Here is a 15,650-nt window from a genome sequence, read left to right on the forward strand (position 1 = left end):
CTATCTTTTGTCCATTTTATGTACCCTTCCCATTGTTGGTGTGAGCAGTCAGAGAGACCCGACAACTTTCCCCCTGGTTGAAATTTTAAGAAACCACACTTTGGTAGAGGGAGGATATGAAAAACAAGAGCCAGCAAAACATCCATTTTGATATTTAGGAAAGCACCAGCCATCATATTTTCAAATATGAGCAATAATGTGTGTACAATTGGTGAAATAAAGACTGCACTTATAGACTTGCAGATATCATGGCTAACTAGCATAAGCTCAATTCTGCTCTCGTGTACTGGTTCGATGTACTTGATTCTTTATTGTAAATGGAAAGTATTAAATAAAGTTTAAAAAAAATAAATTCTGCTCTCATGTTACTTCACACTTCATTTTCAGATAAATGTGTACTTTGACTGTTTAATTTTATTTAGAAAAAGGCAGCTGTTAGCTAATACTGCTAATTGGCATTGGCTAACGCCAAGTAATTTATGTGCCGTTACGCTACCTCACAAAGCACTTAATAGCAGACATACTTTTACTGTTCTTTTACACTTTGACTTTATTAAGAAAAATAAATTGTTTATTTTCTGTTTACATGTATTAAGGCAGATACCATGGCTAATTAGCATTGAATAGCATCAGCTTGTTGTGACTACTACTGGCCACTGGTAGTAGGCTACTACTACAAAACACACAGAAGGGCATAACATACCTTTTCTGTTGTTCTACATTTGGAATTTATTTAGAAAAAATTAAATTTGTTTATTTTCATTTCACGTGTACTACTAAGGAAAGTATATGGCTAAGTAGCATTGGCTAACATCCGCTCCTTTCCATGCAGACATTACATCACAAAGTCAAGTGCAGAAGAGCAGAAAGTAATTTTACTGTTGTGATACACATTGGTTTTATTTAAAAAAAAACAAAAAAACATAAATACAATTTTGTTTATTATGTTTACGAAGAGAGGTAACATGCTAACTAGCACGGCTAACAGCTCTTTCTTCTTTCTTTCTCTTTCTTTCTGTTACTTCACAAAGTGCAGAGGCGAAGAGAAGTAGGTATTCATTTTCTGAAAAATAACTACTTTTACTTTGTACTATATGTTGGTTTTATTAAGTAAATTGTTTAATTTGTTTGATATTTATTAAGGCAGATAAGAAGGCTAAACAGCATTTTCTACCATCAGCTTGTTCCCGCTTGTAGTCCAAAACTTAGGCCAATATTGCAAACATCTCTATGACAACAGGGGGCTGACATAATCATCTTTTGTCTTTTTTTTTTTTTTTTTTTTTTTTTTTTAAACAGAAGCGTGCTCTAACGCCGGCGAGGCGGGAAGCGTGTCGACAACGCGTCCTGTGCACAAGCCCCGGCCAATCCGAGTCTTCAAATAAACAGTCGACTAACCTGTAAATAAACAGTTGCGGTCGAGAGGGTTGGGCTTTGCCCTGGGAGCTTGGCAGGGCCCAATCACGGCACACACGCACGCACACACACAGCCCTGTTCCAGAAACAACATTTCTTGGCACCCTTCGCTCTTGCCACTTGTCTAAATAAGCAAACGTGAAGGAAGTGAAAATGCAGTATGAATGCCATTATCTCCTTTTGCTTGGCGAAGAAAACAGTAAAAAAAAAAAAATTAAAAAAAAGCTTGTGGGTATTTTGGATGGGAGTTCTTACACCTTCTTGTCCAGTGGGATACTTATCATAGCGCAGTAATGATTAGGGCAATTAGGGCTAATGGCAACAGAAATCTGGCTTGGCAAGAAAGTTTCCTTGCGCTTGTGCGGTTCCTCCACGCCCAAGTGTGTCACACGGCTGGATTTTATAATCACTTATAAAACATACACACTCACCCTGACCACCATTCTTTTTTTTTTTTTTGCCATCATTCCCATTCTGTTTCTAGTGCGCACACACTTTAGTATTTGGATAGAATTAGCCACATAATTTAGGGATGTGATTCCCAACCACTGTGCCGGGAAATGATCCAATTTCACTTCGTTGGGCCAATTTTTTTTAAATGTCTATTTTATTGTATTTATTTATGACCAATACGGTATTTTCATTCACCTATCTAGGCCAATAATTTATAGTGACAGGCGGAATGATTTAATTATTTTTTTTTTTATTCACTGTGGGAGGTAGAGAGTATTTAAAAATGTACTGTATATACGGTATATATATATATGTAGTTTATTTTTGTGTTGTTGTGAATCTTGATTAACTAGTGATATGTTGTGTCAGTCATTTTAATAACTTTCAATTTTGTTTTAACATTTGTACTTTTAAATGATACCAGCTAATAAAGACAACACAATTTAGTGCTTAATGTCAATAAATTTAAATGGCTGTGGAACACAATTGAGGTTAGTATGTTAAAAAAAAATGTGTCTAAGCTCCAAAACTCACTCTAAATGTATTTTAAGTCGATTACTGAATACACTTTTTGTGACCTTTTGGTTTGGTCATATGCCACCCAAAAAATCTCTATATGTTTTAATGATATATTTTTCTAATGCAAAAAAAAAAAAGTGCCTTGGCTCAATAAAGGTTAAGAAACACAAGTTTAGGGAACTTTTTTTTCAGCAGCAGCCCATGTTCGAAACGTCCAGATAAAATACACACACACACACACACACAAAAAAAAAGTCTGCACGCGCAGATGCATACCGCTGTCGACATTTCAGGAGAAGCCTGCCTGGCAGCCATTTTATGCTGAGCGAGGTTCTGTGCACATGTATAGCACTGTGGCTGCCAGAGGCCCGGGTCCCGAGCCAAGACGCATTTCAGCAGCGAGGAGGAGGAGGAGGAAGGAGGAGGAGGAGGAGAGGGGCGGACTTCCCAACAGAAGTTGGGAACCAGCGAGAGGGCCAGAAAGGAGCGAGCTAATTACGCCGCGCCGATGTGTAATGTTTCGACAATACAGCTGCTCCCGGGTAAATATTTGATGTGGCCCCGGCAGACTTTCTGCGATTGGAAGGGGCCTCACCTGGAAACGGTCACGGGTAAAAAAAAAAAAAAGCTCAGTACTCCGGCGCATGTGCTACGTATGTGTCTGCGCACCTCTCCTGCTCTCCATCACTCGCCGCTCACGTTTTCTCGACCAGCTTCAATATTCTTCTTAGAATTAGGCCATTTGTGTCACGTATGTTATTGTTCTTAAAAAAATGACTCCTCTTCTTTTCTGCTCTTTGTCCGTCTCGACGTCACGCTTCTGCCTGCCGCTTTGTTGTCGAAACAAAGTGGGGTCTCTCTCGGTACGAGTCGCCACCCCGAAAGAGGTAAACAAAAGGATCCGGGCGAAGGATCCTTCAAACCCCGACTGCGTCATGCCAGCCATTGTGTGCCAGGGCTGCCAACTGGCGATGCCCACCCCACCCCCCTCCGTCGGGTGCGCCCACCCCCCTCTGTCGCATAGACATTGGAGTGCCAACCCCTCCCCTACGTGGACTCATGAGTGGCATTCACTGGCAGCCCAAACAAACAGTAGTCATATGGATCTAGGGCACGATGTACTCGTCGTTATTGACAAATAAAATATTATTTAAAAAAAAATAATTAATTCAAGACATAGGAATTGGCAAAATGAAAAGGGAGAGTAGTCTTTTCCTCATCTCTATATTTATAGAGCACATGAAAACAACCACTGCTTATGATGGAACCCAGGGACAACAGATACAATGAAATTGCAGAGGACCCAGAATTGAACCCTGTGGAACACCATACGTTCCGTCATTCAAACTCTGATCCCTTGGGGTTCGATCGAAACTCAGGTTAAGAACCACTGGTCTAGGGGACACCAGGATGCGTCATTTTCCACAAAAAAAAAAAAAGTTGAAGTGGAAAAAAAATGGAATTGCACAAAATAATGTCTCTTTTATCTCAATATTGCAATTGCGATTTAATATCTCTTCCTGTGTATTTTTTAACGCCAACTTATAAAGAAAATGAGCTCGCAGTCATTTAAGCATTTTGTAACAAACACGTGACTGGCCTGACTTGATGGTTTTGATATTAGTTATACAGTGGTGCCTTGAGATAAAAGTAACCCGACTAAGGAGTTTTGAGATACAACCCCGCGAAAAAATAAAATAAAATCTTTCACAAAAAGTATCAGCCGATTTTAGGGCTGTCACTATTGATTATTTTTAGAAATGATTATTTCATCAGTGATTTGAATAATCGGGTAACATTTTGCATTAAAGTGTATTTCAAAACCATTCATTCCCAGAGTACTGTTTACTAAACAATTGTTTTTTATTTAGTGTTCGTTCGTAATTCAAATACTTTTTTTTTTTTTTTTTTTTAAACATACTAACCTAAATTGTGCTCCACATCCAGCTCACACAAAACGGGTTCGGTTATCGTGTTCCACCGTAAAAGCAGACGTTTGCAAATGTCTTATTTTGACTAAATACCAAAGACCAAAGTCACTCTGCTGTCATGACAGACTCCAGAAATTGGAGACAAATTACAGTTGAGGGTCTGAAATCAAAGGATTTGGACCATTTTAAGTTCAACAATGTCCCTAAATGATTACATGGTGACTAAAACAGTTAGCAGTTGATTAATCTATTAATTTTGTTACAACTAGCCGATTTTACTTTATTTTTTTTCTTTCATAAAAGAAGAGGATACTGACATTCAAACATCCATTCACAAATAAATAAATAAATAAATCATCGGCCGATTTTTCCCGCCAAATTTTCTCTCTGGCCCCATAATGCTATCCATTAAGTTGCTAACAGTTAGCATAGATAGCGGCGGTTTTAGAACACTATAAGCAAGGGATATTTGAACACAAATGATGAAACTTAACAATACATGACGGCAGTAACGATAATACTTGCTGGCATTTATTATCTTCTATGAAAAATAACAGTAGAAGAAGAAGTATACAGCATTTGTTTGTGTCAGCATGACTGTACTGATTATACTGCCTCCTAGTGGCCTGTTATTACTTTCCGTTTTGAAAAGAAAAAAGCACAATACGAGCGTGCAAACTCCCCGCTCGCGCCGCACGCTGTCCCTCTCTGAGGAGAGTCAGGGAATTTCCCACACCCCCCAGCCCCCTCCCCGTGCCGTGGCGACGGGCAGGTTTTGAACCCTCTCTGTGTTCCCGGCCTCCCATGCCCGTTGCCACTCAAGCAGCGGGGGTCCGCCGCATTTGTCTCATAATTATCCAACTGCGCGGGGGGGTCGCCCAGATGAAAGCGGCGACGCACAGAGCTCCTCTGTCAAAGGTCTGTCTGCCCGACCGGGGGGGCTTTTCTTTGCATCTATCTGGCCTTGTCCTCGTCCCTTGTGCTCATCCACTGCCCGCCTCCTCTTCATGGCGGCGTCCCTAAAGGAATGCCTCCACTGAGCATAATCGCCCACAGCGAACGCTCGTACACGAGCCGCCCCCTCGTCTAAGACACCCCCCCCCCCCCCCCCCCACCACCACCACCCCCTCGCGACCGGCCACCCCGCTGCTTCATTCACAACTACAAAACTGCAGAAATACCCCCCACCCTCACATCCTGAAAGACTTCAGAGCCACACCATTTTTTTTTATTTTTTTTTTCCTTGTCCGCTTCACCCCCACTCGTCGTACTGGAAAAACTTTTTGTGCAATTTTTATATTTGTGGTCAAATGAAAAAAAAATATATACATATACTGATCAATAAATGAAGCGTACTGTAAAGACAGTCAAGTATGGCTGTGCAATTAATCGAAATTCAATTATGATTTCGATTATTAGACGCCATGATTACAAAAGTGGCATATACATATATATATATATATATATATATATATATATATATATATATATATATATATATATATAAACTAATTTTGAGTTGTTTTGAGGCATGCACACACAAGTTCCTCCACCACCAAAGCTAGCAATCTTACACTTTTTTTTTTTTAAATTGTAAAATAGCTAAATTTATAAATTTTGTTTAGTCCAAAAGTTAATTCCATAATTAGTGTTTCAAAGAATTTTATTTGTCTTGTTAGCATGTTTTGTACCAAAGGAAAAAAAAAAGACTGACTGTGTAATTGCGATTTCAATTATTACCAAGAATAATCATGATGAATATTTTTTTTTTCCATAATCAAGCAGCCCGATAGTGAAGTCTTTCATTAGGGCCCAACAAATATTGATTTTTTTTTATTTATTTTTTTTAGGTCCGTGCCATTTGATAATCAGCTGTTTATTTTATTTTTTTTATTTTTAAAAGAAATAAATAACTAAATATTTTTTTGCTCCCTTAACACTTGCTTGAATAACAAACTTAACATCTAGTATTTGTTTTTAACTTCACAACAAACAGAAAAATCTGGAAAAAAAAGCATGTTTTTTTGCCGATTTAAATCTTTTTTTGTAAAAAAAATCAGCTGATTTTTTGCATATTTTATTTAGGTGAGGATGTTTTAAATGTCCTTCTTTACCTTATATTGCAGTGTGTGTGTGTGTGTGTGTGTGTGAAATACATAAATAAATCGGCCAATAGTTACCCATTTTAAAAGAGTCAATATCCACCGATTTAATTGACCAGCTGATTAATCGGTCAGGCCCTTGTCTTTAATGACCTCATTGTGCTTGCCAAGGGAGCTCATTTTTGATTCAATACTTGGTCAGTCATGGACATTCAATAATTTGCTTGCTGATTTAATTAAATTAAATTTATTTTATTAAATTTCTCTAAATCATTTTTTTTTAACACGTAAAAAAGATTATGACATTTTAATATTTGGTAAAAGTTAAAGGGTAAAAAAAGTAAGTTATTTTGGAATATTTTTGTATATTTTGTAATTAATTGGCCGATTGTATTTCCATTCATTTTAATAGGGAGTTACGGGCATGTTAAAGTTAACTAAAAAGTTGATTTTAAAAATGTGCAATTCAGCGTGAACGCGTCGAGTTTTTGCGACCGCCACCCCGCCGTTTCATTCACAAGTACAGAACTGCAGTCCAGAGTCTTCCACCCTGAAAGACTTCACAACCCCTGGTCGTGCGCCTCCTCTTTTCTCCTCCCCGCGGCCACCTCTCTCCTTCTTCTCCTCTTTAACTACTGGCTAGGAGTTAATGGAGTGTTTTGGCTCGTCTCCAGACGGTGAGTGTCACCTCATTAGCCTATGGCGGCTCGCTCCCAGACTGCTCCTCGCGTGGAAGGAGGAGGGATACCGCAACGGGATGCCATTGGTCATCCGTCTGTCTACCCGCAAACCTCCCGTCACACCCCCACCCGCCTCCCTCGCTCGCTCGCCTTCCCACCGCTACAATGAATGAGAATACACGCATGCATAATTAAATCCAAAGTCTGCTCACTTCTCTCCTTCCTCCTTCTTGGAGGTTTGCCACCACGGGAAGAAAGCAAGTGTCTTGGAGACGTGGCCAACCTCCCAGCCTTGTATGGACCCATTCTTTGTGCCGCCCCCCCATGCCCCACCCCCTTCCCCTGCCAACTGAATGGCAGGGTGGCAACAGCGGGCCAATGTAAATGCCAGCCAGCCCCTGCCAGTCAATTACACCGCGACAAAGCTAATTGTTTGTGGTTCCCCACCATTCAGCCGCTCGTTGTTTATAGCACAGATGTGACGTTCCCGCTTTCTCACAGGCGGCGGACGGGACCAGCTCAAAAACGTGCAGCGCAACAAAACGTGAGAAAAATTCAAGCATCTATTTCGGAAACAAAATCGTGTTGTACAATAACAAATTCTTATTTTTTCAAGAAAGTTATGCTTACCACAAGAAGGGCTGCAATTTATGATTATTTCAGTAATCAATCTGTCGATGACTTCTGATTAATCGATGAATCGGTAAAAAAAAAGTTTCAATTTCCTTCCTTTTTTCCAGAAAAACAAAAAACAAAAAAAAAAAGCACAATATTGCAAATCGAGCAAATTAATTATGCTTCAGTTATTGATTTTGTAACGTGAGGACATTTTCCAAAGTAAAAGCAATCGTATTTTGGTTTCAAACAAAGATAATCAGTCCGCTTTCATACAGGACAGACAAAAATTGGAGTCCGTCTACTCTTACAGAGCTGAAATTCCAAGCATTTGGACTGAATTTAAAATAAAATTAAAAAAAAGATATCTAAACGATTCATCGATCAGCAAAAATAATTGATTAATTTGCTAATCCATTATCGATTAATTGTTGCAGCTCTAGAAGAGCTGTGTTGTTATCTTTCAAGAATAGTCGTAAAAAAAGAATTTCAAAACTATAGCATACCTTTTATTCTGGGAAAAAAAACTGCCTCATTTGCTAAAAATAACCTCTGTTCTTAAAAAAATAGGACTATTTCTGTTATAGTACACCTTTTGTTGATGTTTAAAAAAATAATTTGCGCAAAAAAAAAACAGTTGTGGAAATTGATCTGAGAATATAAATTGCAAAAAAACAAAAAATCGATTCAAATTGGAAATGTTGCGGCAAAGCAATCAACATGATTTGAAGGCCCTCCGGTGATGTCAGCGGCCGCTGCCGCCAAGAGGACTTTCCCACTGGCAGAGCCAAGGAGAGCGGCTGCGCCAAGAGAACCGCCGTCCTCCAGCTGGGCGCCGGGAGTGGGGGGGGGGGGGGGGGGGGCAGAGGCTGCCCGCTATCGCCTTCGCCCCTCCGAGGCGACCACGCAAACGCGAGGAAAGGAGCACCAGGCCGGGCCGGGTGCGTGCCGGTGCCGCCGCATCTTACGAGGGCGACTTGGCCCCAAACAAAAGAAAACAAAGCGCGCGCTCAGTCAGATGATTTTGCTGGCACGGCTTGCCTGGAAACGGGACGTCGGGAAAAGAGGGGGAAGAACTCGACCGCAGAGTTGAACGTGTCATTACGAGCATAAAAACAGACGAGCGACATTGCCAACAGATGTATTTGCGCCATTACGCTGAGGGAAGGCGACGGGCCTGCAGGTGCAAATAAAACACCCCGTTGAGGTTTCCCTCTTTAGGATCGCGTCTTGCTGCATCAGCGTTCACGCAATCTGCTATTCTGTCAGTGAGGCTGGCGGAGGGAAAAAAAAAAAAAAAGCCACAAATACAGCCAACCATGACAATTGCTTGGGTTTCACTGAGGGGTGTACTCACTTTTGTTGTCAGTGGTTTGGACTTGTGTGAATTTTTGAACGGCTGAATTGAGCTTCACATAAATGGATGCAGGACAAAATGGAAAACACAAAACGTGATTTATGCACGATGCCCTTTAACGTTATTAAATCACAGCTGGGTTGAAAATAACCCAATGTGGGTCAATAATGGAATAATCCACAACACCTTGAAAAATTGCCAGGTCACATTTGCGGCCCCTTCTCAAGGTTTCTCATTTTTCCCCTGATGTGGTTAGATCAGGGGATGTCGTTAATATTTGTCAATATTTGTGGGCATGTGAAGCCTTTTGTGATGAAGGGTTAGATAAATAAACTTGTATAAAATGACCTTTTTTTTGTCTGTACAAAACAACCTAATTGTATGGAATTGTTTCATAGAAAATGACCAATTTTTGGATGAGGTTGTTTTGTGAAAAGCAACTCAAGTAGCGGATTGGCCCATTTATTACCCAAATTGTGTTAGATTTGACCCAACTAAAAATAAATAAATAAATAAAATACAAAATTGGGTCAAAATGGATTGATGCACATTTTGAACAAAGTTTTCTCCCATTTCCAAATGTTGTAATGTTGTTTCCGCCAATTTATTGGGGTTGTTTTACGCAAATGAACTCAAAAAGTGGGTTCAAATTGACCCAAGGAGTGAATCGGTCCATTTTTGACCTGAAGTGCATTTCTTCTTCATTATTTTCTATGACATGAAACTTCAAAACAAAATCCATGAATTACATGACTATATGTAAGCAGGGTTTTTCCTGTGCACAAAATTCAGAGGCGGCCACCTCCACCTAATTTGATATCGCTCAACATAGCGCTCCAGGTGTTTTGATTGAGCTTGGCAGGAAACGCATTTTAACTGCAGTTGCAGTGTTGCGCCATTATGGAGGTGCTATATCTACAGAAGTGCACCAGAAAGACCTGAAGAAACAATCGAAGATTTTTTTATTTTTTTTTAAACGAAGAAGAAACAGATGATGGAGCACGCCCATTTCCTGGTTGCGAGGCATCACCAAGGTCATAAAAACACAGTCTATACAATAAACATAATAGTGTTTTACATAAAATGCTGAACTAGATTTACAATTTAATATGTACTAGTGGATGATTTTTTCACGATTATAGTTAAAAATTGGCAACTTTCTAATTTGCAGCCCATAATGGTATCGGTCACCAGCGATTTTCACTGAAGCAACTGGATTTTGACGGATTTTGTAAGGCCCACAGAATATTGTGTTCTATTGCTATAAAAACATGGAACTTACCAAAAGAAAGAGTAGTCTCTTCTTTTATAAGTTAAAAAGCAACTAGCATTAGAATATAGCTAAGTTTTATCATTATTGACATTCCTGGTGAAAACATTGACAAAAGGAGCATGTTGCAACATGGCCCTGGTTGATCTCTTATACTCTGCTGCCACCTGATGGCCTTTTTACCATTGCTTTAAGCGACTTCTTCAAGTCAGAAGCTACATCAAAGCCTTCTGTGTGCTCTAGCATAGTACAAACATAAAAAAAACAAAAACATATAAATGTTTTTGGTAGGGAAGGACAAAGTATTAAAAAACAACATATTTATATGTTGTTTTTTTTTTTTTTATGTTTTTCCGATGCTAGAGCACACAGAGCACTTTGATGCAGCTTCTGACCTGAAGAGGTCGCTTAAAGCAATGGTAGTTATGACCCAAAAAAAGTATAAATATGTTTTTGGTAGGAAAGGACAAAGTATTTAAAAACATATTTATACGATTTTGGGTTTGAATAAGTTAAAATAATTTGAGCCAGGTGTGGTGGGCACATGGGAGGATGACAAAGGATGTAATTCATGTAGAATAATACTGTGTTAACCATTTATATCATTTACTTCCTGTCTTTACCTACTGAACAAAATTTACTGTTTCATGAGAAAGTCATAATATCCAACATCGGTGTTGAGGATGGTCTTTATATTTAGGATATGAAATGTAAGCCGCCATTTGACTGACTATCGTTTGTGGACATGGCAACAAAAAGTCACCCTACTTCCAAGTGGCCTTTCCACTTTCTAGACTTCCTTCTGGCTTTTCTGCCAAAGTTGCGGAACGAGGCTTAAAACACACGTTGACGTCGGAACGTTCCCACGAGGCTCGGCGGGAATAATCTGGCAAAATATTTGCACGGGCGACGCCAGCGCCGGAGCACTGCGAGAGAGACCAAACGCTTGCTTTTTCACTTCACTTTGGAGCTCCAAGACAGGAATCCCCTCCAGCCCCCACCCCAGCACACATTTCCCTGAACCCGCCCCCTCCCTGACCGAGCCCACGCCCCATTTGCCTCCATTCTCCGGCCCGTGCACCTCCCACCGACCCTTCACTCTTTCCTGCGCCGCCTTCGTCCTGCTGCGACGCCTCACAAGCTCAAAAGCACAAAAAAAAAGGAAGCAAAGACAACACACTGGCACATGTCGCGCACTTCAACATCGGCACTAACACAAACATGCACTTGACTTACACAGACGCGCGCGCACGCACCTGCAGCGCACCTGCGCACCATTAGCCACACGGGCAAGGTGGCGCAATTAAGCCACCTCGCCAAGCCCAACCAAAACCACAAGGCGGCGGCGGAGTGGTTGGCACGCTTCCTGTTTGCGGCGGCGGGAGGAAGGGAAGGCTTATCCGCTCGCTCCGAGACACTCCAGCTTGGCGCGGCCTCGCCAAAAGGCAAAAAAGGCGCCGCCATCCACTTTTGATTTTGCACTCTAAAAACATTTGGGTCAAAAATAACCCCAACTGGGCCAAGAATGTACCAATCAAACGTATTGAGTTATTCAACACAAAAAACCTTGGGTCAAATGAATAACCGTTTTGTGGTTGTTTTGTAGATTATTATTTTGATCGAACTTTTTGGGTTAATTGAGTAAGTGGGTCAAAATTGAACCAACCCAACTTTATGAGTTATTCAACCCAAAAAGGTGGGTCAAATCAAATTAATAGCACACAAAGTAACCCAAATACAGTATATATATATATATATATATATATATATATATATATTTTTTTTTTTTGTGGGTTAATCATTTGACCCAAAAAGTTGGGTCAATTGAACAACCCAAAAAGTTGGATCAGTCAGTTTTTGACCCAGTTTGGCTTAATTTGGGCCAATTGTTGTTAGAGTGGACACTCTTAAAACTACTAGGTCAAGAACAACCCAATTTGCGTCAAAATTTGGATGAGCTGTTAACTTGGGTCAATTTGACCCAATTTTCTGCATTGTTTTGTATAAAACAACCAACTTTTTGTTTTATTTTGTACAAAACAAAACCAAAGTTGAGTCAAATTAAAATAATAGCCCACAAAGTAACCCAATTACAGTATATGTTTTGATTTTTTTGTGGGTCAATCGTTTGACAACTTTTTGGGTCGATTGAACAACCCAATAATTTGTATCAGTCCCTTTTTGATCCAATTTGGGTTCTTTTTGAGCCAATTGGTTTTAGTGTACACTCTCAAAATTACTGGGTCAAGAACAACCCAATTTTGGTCAAAATTTGGATGAGCTGTTGACTAGGGTCTAATTTGACCCAATTTTCTGCATGGTTTTGTATAAAACTACCCAGTTTTGACCCACTCAGTGGGTCAATCGTCTGATCCGACTTTTTGGGTCAACTGAACAACCCAAAAAGTTGGATCAGTCAGAATTTGACCCAATTTTCAGAATTTTTTTGTATAAAACAAACCAGATTTGGTTTATTTTGTACAAAACAACCCAAAGTTGGGTCAATTTAAAGTAATAGCCCACAAAATAACCCAATGCCAGCATGTTTTTTTTTTGTGTTTTTTTTTTTTTTTTTGCAGGTCAATCGTTTGTCCCAACTTTTTGGGTCGACTGAACAACCCAAAAAGTTGGATAAGTCAGAATTTGACCCAATTTTCAGCATTGTTTTTTATAAAACAACACAGTTTTTGTTTTATTTTGTACAAAAACAACGCAAAAGTTGGGTCAAATTGACCCAAATTAGTGGGTCGGTTCAATATTTCAACCAACTGTTTTTGGAGTGTGCAGAAATGCAACACTTGTTGGTTATAAAAAGACACACTTCAAAAATGGCCGCATATTAAATCGCAATAGTAGTCAAAAAAATAAGCTCCTTTCTGAAAGTTGTCACAAAACACTACCTAATAGGAAAGTAGTACATCAGGGTCAAGAAGTTATGTTGACTTAAAACTTTTACATGCAGACAAATGGACGTTGTTCCATTTCCTGTGCAAAAACGAGGGAAACTAGTGAAGCACTCTTACAATGTGCAGACTTGTGCACAGAAGGTGTCTTTTTTTTTTTTTTTTTTTTTTTTTTTTTTAAATAAGTTGAGCGAGAATTACACAGATCATATGACACCATATGGAATTCTTTTTACACATAATGTATTTCCTTTGCAGGCACTGTGAAAGGCGAGGCCTACAGGGAGTCCTCTTTAGGAGGAGGGGGAGATAAAAAAAAAAAAAAATGTATGGAAAGGAGGGAGAGGTGGGATGGGGGGGGGGTGGGGGGTTGGGGGGTTTAGCAGGGGGCGGTCCAAGCATGCTCAGCGAAAATATGCCTCATGCACTCGTTGAACTTGGGGCCTGCGTGGGCTTCTCTGAAGGTTACAGGAGAGGCCTGTGCGGAGAGGAGCAGGAGAAAGAAGCCATGCATCGGCGCTCTGCACGCAACACCTTCTACCCCCCCCTTCTCCTGCTTTCCCAAAAAAAAAAAAAAAAAAAATCCGAAAAAACACGAGCCGTTTGCCCCGCGGCGTCCAGCATTTATTTGTCTGCTTCTCTGTGCGAGCGTCTGTTGCTCAGATAACAGCAGCGGCGAGCCATCGCCTTTGACACTCGGCTTCCTTCCCTCCTCAGAGCCTGCCAGAATCCGAGCCGCGTATCCGCTAGCCGCTCCCCCCCCCCACTCCCCCACACGCCTCCCCGCCCGCCCCCCGAACCCTCGGCCCACACAAAGGTAGGAAGCGGGGCGCATTGTGACGAGGGCCACTAAATCACCTCGCGTTTTATCCGCCGCACGTTTTAGTATGGACACAACGGGGCCTTGTGAGGAGCTAATGGAACGCACGCTTCTACTTTTCAGGCCATGGGTAAACACAGGTCAGAGGTCACGGGCAAGTTCGTCCACACTAAACTCATTAGACAAAACAACCTCGGCTGTTTTCTTAAGATGGAGCCCAGAGGCAGCGGATACAATGACAACGGCAGAGGCCTTGGAATTGAACCCTGTGGAACACCACACATTCCATTATACATGTGGATTCATGTGGCACATATTCGCAACTTTATTATTATTATTTTATTTATTTTTTGCTCGACATAGTATGAAGGGATTACAAATTTACAATAATAAACCAATCACCTGACGAACCATCACAACAGTCACAAGCTGGCTACCGGCGCACCAAAAGCCCTGTAGCAAATGATGGCCAAGCGGTGGCGTATCATCGGGTGTGTGAATCGACCTCCAGTAATTTTATGGGAAGAATTTCATAACGTTCAAGTTAACAGTTACAGTTGAGATCATTTTTCCGCCACTAGGTGGCATTAGTGTTCATGTTGGACATTGGTGACAGGAACACTACGTTTTTCTTTTCAAATTCAGAGCATTCGGGATTTGGAATATGCAGCAATTTTGTTCACTGTAAATTACAACTAGTTTCTCGTCCCCACAAATCAGATTCCGTATTGCGGAATTGTGTAATAGTGAGTGCTTTACACAATGTTGTATGTAAAATAGATCATGAACAAGTATAGTATTTTTAATGCCTCTCAACATTGTATTTAAATTTTTTAAGGCCTTGATTTTGAAAAAAAGAAAAAAAATCCATGCAATAATGTGTTGATACATATCTCAATATATTCCCCCCACCATCATTTAAGTTGCCTGTCCTTGCTGTGCATCATATAAAATGACATGGAGGGCCCGATCAAGAAATTCATTTTTGTACATAATGTACACTGCAGGAGTTCAAATCAGCACGTCGGAAGGGAACGTAAACAATAGAGTGCATTCGACTGCGGAAGAGGAGTCAAAGGGCAACGGGTAGTAAACACTCGGGCTGAACCAACTGGTCACTTTGGCTTTCCTCAAGAATTAGCAGACCGTTAACAGCTCATAAAAAAGGGACTTCTCCGCTTTACAACAGATCTGAGCTGCTTTCATACAAACAGTCCGGCGAAAGGGATAAACAGGCGACCTCATCGACTTGTGGCAAAGCAAAAACAGAAAGATATGAGACTGATATTCCCTAAAAGCAAACGAATGCCGGTCGCTTGGCGGGCCCCAAAAGATGCCGCAGTAAACAAAACGGTATAAAAGACGACCCGAGACGTCACGTTGCGGCTTAGATGTCACTCGAGACGCCGTCGCCGATGTAAAGCTGGCAAACAAATGAAGAGGGGTGCACTTGCTGGATTAGTTTCTGATTTATGGCCAGTCTGCGAGCGCGAGAAAAAAAGAAAATCTGCAAGGAATCGGGCGCATTTTTCGAGGAGGATGTGAGGCTGCAAACCGGCATAACCTGACAGAGCGCCGCTCATT

General features: G+C 40.7%; 1 protein-coding gene across 4 annotated transcripts in view; it reads right to left on the minus strand.

The window, feature by feature from the left end:
• Nucleotides 1-15,650, minus strand: part of LOC144003538 (nuclear factor 1 B-type-like) — a 60,445-nt gene that overhangs the window by 26,979 nt on the left and 17,816 nt on the right. The gene's annotated exons all lie outside the window — the stretch shown is intronic.

Source organism: Festucalex cinctus, chromosome 16 (genome assembly GCF_051991245.1).
Source record: "Festucalex cinctus isolate MCC-2025b chromosome 16, RoL_Fcin_1.0, whole genome shotgun sequence".
NCBI lineage: Eukaryota > Metazoa > Chordata > Actinopteri > Syngnathiformes > Syngnathidae > Festucalex > Festucalex cinctus.